Genomic DNA, 8,248 nt, shown 5'->3' with positions numbered 1-8,248 from the left:
GACCTGGTAACGGTCTGTCCAAGGTCGGGCGCTGAGCATGAAGCTAATTGCAGGTTGACAATGACTTCAACGAACAAACTATTCTTTCAACACAGAGCCAACATAAGCGGCTAAACTGCGAAAAAGAAATCATGATTCCCGCGTAAGATCTGTGGAAACTTGAAATATGTTCAGGACAAACTAGTGGCCCGGTTGGTTACAAATACCAAATGATTCCCGGCGTGCAAGAAAGAGACGTATACTGACAGAAAAAACACAATACGGTACTTTGGGGTGTGATTTCGGTCAGCCTACGCCTCTTTCTTGTGCGCCGGGAATCGCTGAGTGCCAGGAAATGGAAAATTTTGGGGAAGTGTTTGGTATTTGTAGAATTTAGAAAGATTCCGGTTTTCCTGATTACCTTTGTTTACTTTTTTTACGTTTCTATTTTCAATGCTCCGTACATAAGATGCCAATGATACTACTGAATTTCCAGTTTCCCTGAAAAATTACAAGACTAACAGTAAACTAAAATCGTAAAAGTGTGAAATTAGTGAAATAGGAAAATAAGCATTTGGTTGCGAACATAGACTCCATGCTTGCCGTTTAACCAATGATGGAGTTCTGAATTCATTTAATGAAGTCCGAATTCACAACCTTCAAAGTTTGGTGAACCTTTTGAGATCCCGCCTTCCATCTTACATTCCATTTGAAGTGAAGTTAGTCTCATTAATTTCTTTCTGCTCTAACTGCAGTTGTGCAGTAATTTCACCATGAATAAGGCAAAAAATGCAGTATTGAGATTTTCTGTGCCAGGTAATCAACTGATTTGAACACGGATCAGTAGTGTCGACACTTTTAACGCTGTAGACAAACAGGATTGCTCGCATTCAGAGCGTTAGAACATACTAGCACCTATAGTACAGAGGGCGAAACGCATGTCTAGAACAGCCAAACTGTGTGTTCCGCAGCTCCCAAAGCCGCTGCCACCAGGAAGGCAAGAAATGACGATGCAGTCTTACTAATTTATCTGAACATGCTTACATCCGGACCATTTTTAACCTAATGTTATCGCTAGATATCCCGTGTTCAGCCCGAAACACGCCTAGAACTTGTTATAGGCAAGCGTTTCCTTCTGTACATCTCAATGTTACTTCAGAAATCTAGTAGAAAGCGTGTTCGCCGCCATGGCCGTGCATCAGTCTTCTAACTAAGAGGCCTAATGTGCAACGCTGATCCATACGACCTTCTACATTGTAAGTACTTCTTGTCCAGAAGCTTGAAAATCACCCGTAAAGATTTGGCGATTCTTTTATATCGTCGCACATCAACCTGAGTAAAATTTAAACCTTCAAGCCAACGCTAATCGCAAATGGTCGTACCTCTTGGTAGAGTGTAAGTACTTGCAGTGCATAGTTGCATGACGGTGAGAAACGTTCTAGCACAGGATATTGCAGCCGATAACCGCTCGTATTCACATAGTGCCCGCTGATAAGAAGCTATCTATATACGTCAAAACAGGAACATGAATTGCCTCCCTTTTGTTACAGAGAGCGGTTGCTATCTGTGACACCCAAAACCGCCGCTCACGTTAACCTCTTATCGGCACTGGAGGAGCGACTTTAGGTGAATGAAGCAACCGCACCCTTGTGTCCATATCTCCAACAGCGACGTATATGGGGGCGGTGATCCACACACTGTAAAGAGGCCTTTTATGTCCCTGCCTTAGGCCGAGGCCTAAGGCAGGGACATATATATATATAGGGACATATATAGGGACATAGGCAGGGCCTATATATATATATATATAAAGTAGTTGCAGCAGGTCTTGTCGTTCAATGGGCCAGGAAGACTTGTAGAAGAAGGGGGGTCACAACATTGCAATTATCTTCATTTATGCCGACAGTTTCGAACGGAGGACCGTCCTTCCTGTATACACACGAATGGTATATATATATAGGTTGCGAGAGCATGAAGTACTTGACTGCTTAAAGGAGTGTATAGCGAAATATACGCTTCGTTAAAGGCAACATATTTATTTGACTCGACGTTTCGATTGGAAGACCGATATATATATATATATATATATATATATATATATATCAGCAAAGACAAGCCACTCTTGAAAACGAACGACTTACATACATACATACATACATCTTTATTAACTCTCACAAGGTTACATCAGTAACAGAGGAGAGAGGACGCAAGGCAAAAAGCTGCGTTGGTGCAGCTTGAGGGCCACCCTGCGCCCCCTGCCGGCGGTATCGCCTGGCAGCTAATCACAACAGCAGTGGAAGAGCGCACTCACAAGCACAAAAAGAAAATACAGCCACAAAATATATACATCAACATTTGCATGACGTTATGCCTCTGTTATCACTCGACATTATTGGACAAAAGAAACTGCTCAAAATTTTTATGTACAGGAAACGCATTTATAATCAACCGAGATACAAATCAAGTAGAAAGAAGATACACAAAGCTATATATATATATATATGTTCTAGTCATGATGTCAAAATGATGCACATTCAAACAAAGGAACACATTCAAACACATTCAAACAAAGGAATAAGTGTTATTAATTTATACCGTGAAGTCTTCTCAAGTATGATGTTGTTCTTGTGCAGAATGTTGAGGTAGTGTGGTAGACTATATGTCACTGACTGCTTACCGTATGTAGTGCGGCAGAAAGGTACGGACCATGACATTTTGTTCCGTGTGTTATAAGATGGAATCGAACGAATGAGGTTGAAACTTGATAAGAGGAGATCATTCTTAGTTGAAACAGCATTTTTATACATAGAGATTAACTTGAATGGGAATAACTCTGAGAGTTTCATGATACTGAACCTTGCAAAGTAGGAAGCCGTATGAGTACACCATGGCACATTAGCTATTAATCTAATTGCTCGTTTTTGCGCCATTAGAATTTTCATTTGGTTTTGCTTGGTTGTTGTCCCCCAGGCCATGAGACAATAAGTTATATGTGGCAATATAAATGCATTGTAAATTAATAATTTAACTCTAGGCGGAAGCGTGTGCCTCTGGCGGCATAGGATGCCATTAATCTTGTTTATTTTAGCGCAGATATTCTCAGTATGTTTATCCCAATTAAGTGATTCGGTCCAAACAACACCAAGACATTTCACAGCTGGCACGACATCAATTTTTTTGTTTCCTAACCAAAGGTCAAAATTTGCACGCACCATTCTGTTTTTAGCTCGGAATATTATTGCTTTGGTCTTCGTGATGTTTACCCTTAGGTAGTTCTTAAAGGACCATTGACGCAGGAATTCTAAGAACTTATTGCCGTGTTCTAGCAGGTCTCTTTCTGTGTTACCTGAGGAAAGCATTGTGAGGTCGTCTGCATACGCTATTATGTTGACAGGAAGGGGAGCAGAAAATATATCATTAATGTAAATATTAAATAATAGGGGGCCCAGAATGCTGCCTTGTGGTACACCAGAGAGGATAGCTTGCGAGGTTGATATATCGAAACGACGAGCCAAAGAAATGTGTTTCCTTTAACGAAGCGTTTACTTCGCTATATACTCCTTTAAGCAGTCAAGTACCTCATGCTCTCGCAACCTAGCTTTGCAACAGCTTTGTTGCACAGAACATGGAGTTGTGAAGTTGCTGACGTAGGAAGCGTACGAAATTTCTCCTTGAGTATTTAGCTCTTACGGATGACTTTACGAGTGAATAATTTGTTATTTCTTACCAACTCTACCAGCCATGCTTATAACAAAATGCAGTTCTAAAGTTAGCATAAAACGTTACATATCTGTACCAACTTTTACTCAATATCGTACCAACTTTTACTCAATATTTGATCACAGAAATTCGGCTTTTGAACCAACGAAAGCTCCGACAATCTTATCCTTCCTCTTCATTCTGTTACTAAGGTGGCGGCGCTCCGTCGCTGGAAACCTGAGGAACTCACCCTGCGCCGAGACAGAGACATCCGGTTCACTCAGAATTTTCGAAGACCATGTTAATGCGAGCTATTGCGTAAAAGATTCAAAATTTTTTGGTTATATATAGCAAGAAATAAAAATAAATTATTATAAGTAAGTTTTGTGATTCCTTTTGATTAAATCGCCAGCAAGTTTCTTTCATCTCGATAAAAGAAAACGAAAATTCGGCGAAGTGCTCCGAGAAAACCTCGCAAGAAAACTGCAACCAGACCTCCCATAGTTTTACACTTGTGTTTCTCGTGTGTGCAGATTATTTGATTGTAATTACACTTGTAATTTTAATTGTCATGAAGGTGATTTGCTTGTAATTGTACGAGTCTGTGACTAAAACCGATGTTGGGCGCTTCACGCACTCTTTCTGGCCTTTTTCTATATTCTGTTTCCATTCTAAGTTCTAAATTTTCTCCAACAATTCGCATTATTGTGATCGTCAAAAACTAAGCAGTCGGGCGTCTGATTATTGCGAATTGCTGCAGAAAATATTGAAATTCATAGGCTATATATAGTGAGAAATAAAAGATAACTTACTATTAGCGAGCTTTTGTTCCCTTTTCATTATACCGCCAGTAAGTTTCTTTTGTCTGGATAACAGAAAACAAAAATTTGGGGACGTAGCAAGAAATTTTTTGCAGGAAAGTTACAACCAGGCTTCGCATACTTTCGCCATTGTGTTCCTCGTGCACGCAGGAAAAGGCACGAAAGAGCGCGAATCGCTCATCATCGATTTTGGTCAGAGACTGGTACAATTACAATCAAATCCTATTCATGTTCGTAGCGCCTGGTAAGAGTTTCGTATCAAAAGCCTGCTTTCAAAAAAGCCTGCTCCGTGTTCATGTACACGGCGCACTAAATCAATTAGCCCACACTGAGTGGATGCTCTAAATAGACTGACGAATGTTCGTTCTTCCATCTCCACTTTGAAATGTGGCAGTAGGTGGTGCCCCAAGGCTCTTTATTATTAGTTAATAGTTTAAAAACGTTTTTGTAATCCTTAACGCCTGCCACTCCTAAATTTACTTTCACTCCTTTTTACAACACGAATACCAAATCCTTTCATGTTTTATTGGTTTTAAACTGTGGAATCCTTTCTTACGTTTTTCCCTCCTTTTAAACCACCAGTTTTACTACCCTCTCTTGCATCCCTTAGTGGGGGTTGTAGTGGTTTATTTCAAAGAAAAAAAGAACAAAAAGTGGAGGAAAAGAATGTTGCCGGCCGCGGCAATTGCTATCTAATATCTTAAGCATCCGAGTTACCGCCGGCGGAGGTGAAAGGGAAAGAGAGAGGATAGCGAGGAGAAGTACAGAGGGGAGCGATAGCAAGAAAGGACAGGGGAGACCTTTGTACGCTATTTATAAAATACAAAAAGTAATAAAGTTCGCACCTCTCGTGCGCAAATGTCCAGGCTCTAAAATAAGTGCGCGTGAGCGGCCACTCTGCAAAATCATTTAAAGAACATCCCTTAGTTAGTCTTCAGTCACGGAAGTTGATTTTCACGTGATCCAGTTCTAAACTTGCGCCAATGCGCAGGCAGCACTTCGAGTGTGCAAATTTACGACGCACGACATTGCGGCATGTGGAAACTCAGATCACTGCGGTGACCCGCATTGGAGCAATGCGAAAGCAAAACGTCCACAAAGTAAGTCGACGTCCGTGGCTGTTCTGACTACGTCCAAGGCTACTTTGATGTCTAAGTACATTTCTTCGCATTTTTCGCGTTTAATCAGTTAACTAACTGCACGTCATCAACCAAACTTTTCCCACGGCAAGATTTTAACTTTCTTGGAAAAAACAGCGCTAAGACGAAGGACAACGAAAAAGAGTACAACAGGACCGGCGCTGACTATCAACTGAAGGCTTTATTAGAAACAACACGCAATATATACTCCATCGACCACCAAGAACGCATGGCAACACCAAAAGCTACAATGATACATCAATCACCTGGATCAAGATATTTCAGTTCACAGACATGAACTGTTACAGAGGGGATGCTCACGCACGAGTCACTGTTTTTTTTTTTGGATATGAAAGGCTTCACTGATTTCGCGTGTTAGTTTATCTTTGTGCTTGTACAGCGCCGGTCCTGTTGTACTCTTTTTCGTTGTCCTTCGTCTTAGCGCAGTTTTTTCCAAGAAACATGTACCAACTAGCTCAACTCTCCGTTTTATTGAAGATTTTAACCCACACTGTCTATCACAATCACACTTTCGCACATTTATCTTAAGAGAACGACGTAATCGTGCGGTCAAATTCACGGACACTTTTTGCTGACGCGACAGAGCCATATAATGCTCTCGCATTAATAATGCAACGAATATTGCATTGCACACGTCGCAAAGGAAGCGCTCTATTAAAACCGAGAAGAGTGGCAAGCGAGAATCGGACCGGAAAGCAGCATATTCGCTGAAGGACCCTTTAGAACCTTTCTAACTGAAATGGCACTGAGTGTAGGGGCAACTTACTCCCCCTCAAGTTCCTGTCAAAGGTCTTTGGAAGCAGCAACCGGGCGTCAGAAAGCTCTCGACCGGGCAACTAAACTGCAAGCTTCAGGAACGGACACATACTGCGAAACAGATAATTTGAACTGACGTACCGATAACGAAGCTTCAAAGACTCAAAAGGACACTTTTCCTCGAACATTTTAGTCGCGCAAGGTGCTCGAAGGGATTATGGTCAAGAAGGTCAAGGAAGAGCACCACTTGGAACAAACCTTATCAGCCCCTTTTGCCCTTTCCGGCATACTTATCGTTTCTCTCAGTGAACCTTAGTTCTTGCGCCCGCTTCATGGCGAGAGAAAAAGAAAGAGGGAAGGAATGGGGGTAATGCCTTTCATGCCGTACTCAGGGGGAGTTCAACAACCTTCGTTTTCGTGAGTTCAGACGAAGGATAAATGAGGCTTTATAAATGTTTCCACATACAGCAAAAACTCCCTTTCACTTGCAACCAGCCGGGAGAAGTTTACCCCAACTGCACTGAGGCCAATAATGTTAATCTGGCATTGAAGAACTCAACAAATTGAAAAAAAAAATCTCCTATGCGCCTTGTTTTCGATGACCGTTGGTTTCAGTGAAGAATGATTCAGTTAGCCTTGATTTACACTGACGATATGCCGTTATGAAATATGGCACGTGCTCCTGTATAAAATGTGCGCTTTGAGTTTCTCTTGCGTCCTGACACATGTGTGACCCTTATTCGTTGAAAATCTACGCGCACTGTGTTTGAGCCGCTATAAAGAGGGTTGACGCACCGGCAGGAATGGATTTCAAGCGACCTCCTGTCGCGGTCTATTTCTGTATCGCCTGCTGCCGAAGCTGTGACCGAGTAGTGCGCTCCACATTTCAGCAAGGTGACTTAAGGTAGCATAGTATGGACAGGATTGAGGGAGCCCTAAATTACTTAGATGGCAGGAAAACAGTATGCAGTGTAGCAGCCGCTCTCCCTCAATGTGGTAACTGTGGTAGTGAAAGACGACGACGACGAAGTAAACGGAAAATCATGCATAGGCAGAAATCATAAGTAGGCACTGAGACAACTACAGCCATATATTTAGTGATGTGAACAAGAATGCAAGGTACAAGTATTATGGTTTGGTTTTCTCGGGTTTAACGTCCCAAAGCAACTCAGGCTATGAGGGACGCCGTGGTGGAGGGCTCCGGAAATTTCGACCACCTGGGGTTCTTTAACGTGCACCGACATCGCACAGTACCCGGGCCTCTAGAATTTCGCCTTCATCGAAATTCAGCCGCTGCGGCCGGGCACAGGTATTATGTGTAGATTCGTATGTATTATGGCCGTGTGCATCGCTTCCATTGATAATGGCGACATGACTTTGCGCGACTGCATCTACACGACAGGTATTATGGCCGTGTAGATTGAGTCGCGCAAAGTCATGTCGCTATTATCAGTGGAAGTGATCCCGAAAGAAACGGATATTTAATTCAAGGGTTACAAAACGGGAAGGCAAGCTTTACCAGAAATGTAGACCCAGCGCTGTATATTTGTGTCTATCCCGTTCATTTGCGTAGTCTAGGTTGTAAGGGAGCAAGTATTTATTAGCATCCACCCAAGCGCTCCCGTACGACTGCAGAGAAAAGCTATACAACTTTCACAAAAGGTTAGCATTTTAAAAAAAGAAATGGGCCTGGACCGGAGTCCAGTGCGGTTTTTTATTAATGTTATACACCTCTGGAAAGCTGCGCAGCTTTCTACTGTAGCCGCATGGCGGGGCTTGGGTGGATGCTAATCAGCAATTGCTCTCTTGCTACAAACCTACCTCGGGGGATTT

This window comes from Amblyomma mixtum, chromosome 4 (genome assembly GCF_055824585.1).
Source record: "Amblyomma mixtum isolate Tamu chromosome 4, ASM5582458v1, whole genome shotgun sequence".
Lineage (NCBI taxonomy): Eukaryota > Metazoa > Arthropoda > Arachnida > Ixodida > Ixodidae > Amblyomma > Amblyomma mixtum.
The sequence above is the reverse complement of the archived record's forward strand: the minus strand, read 5'-3'. Positions refer to the sequence as shown.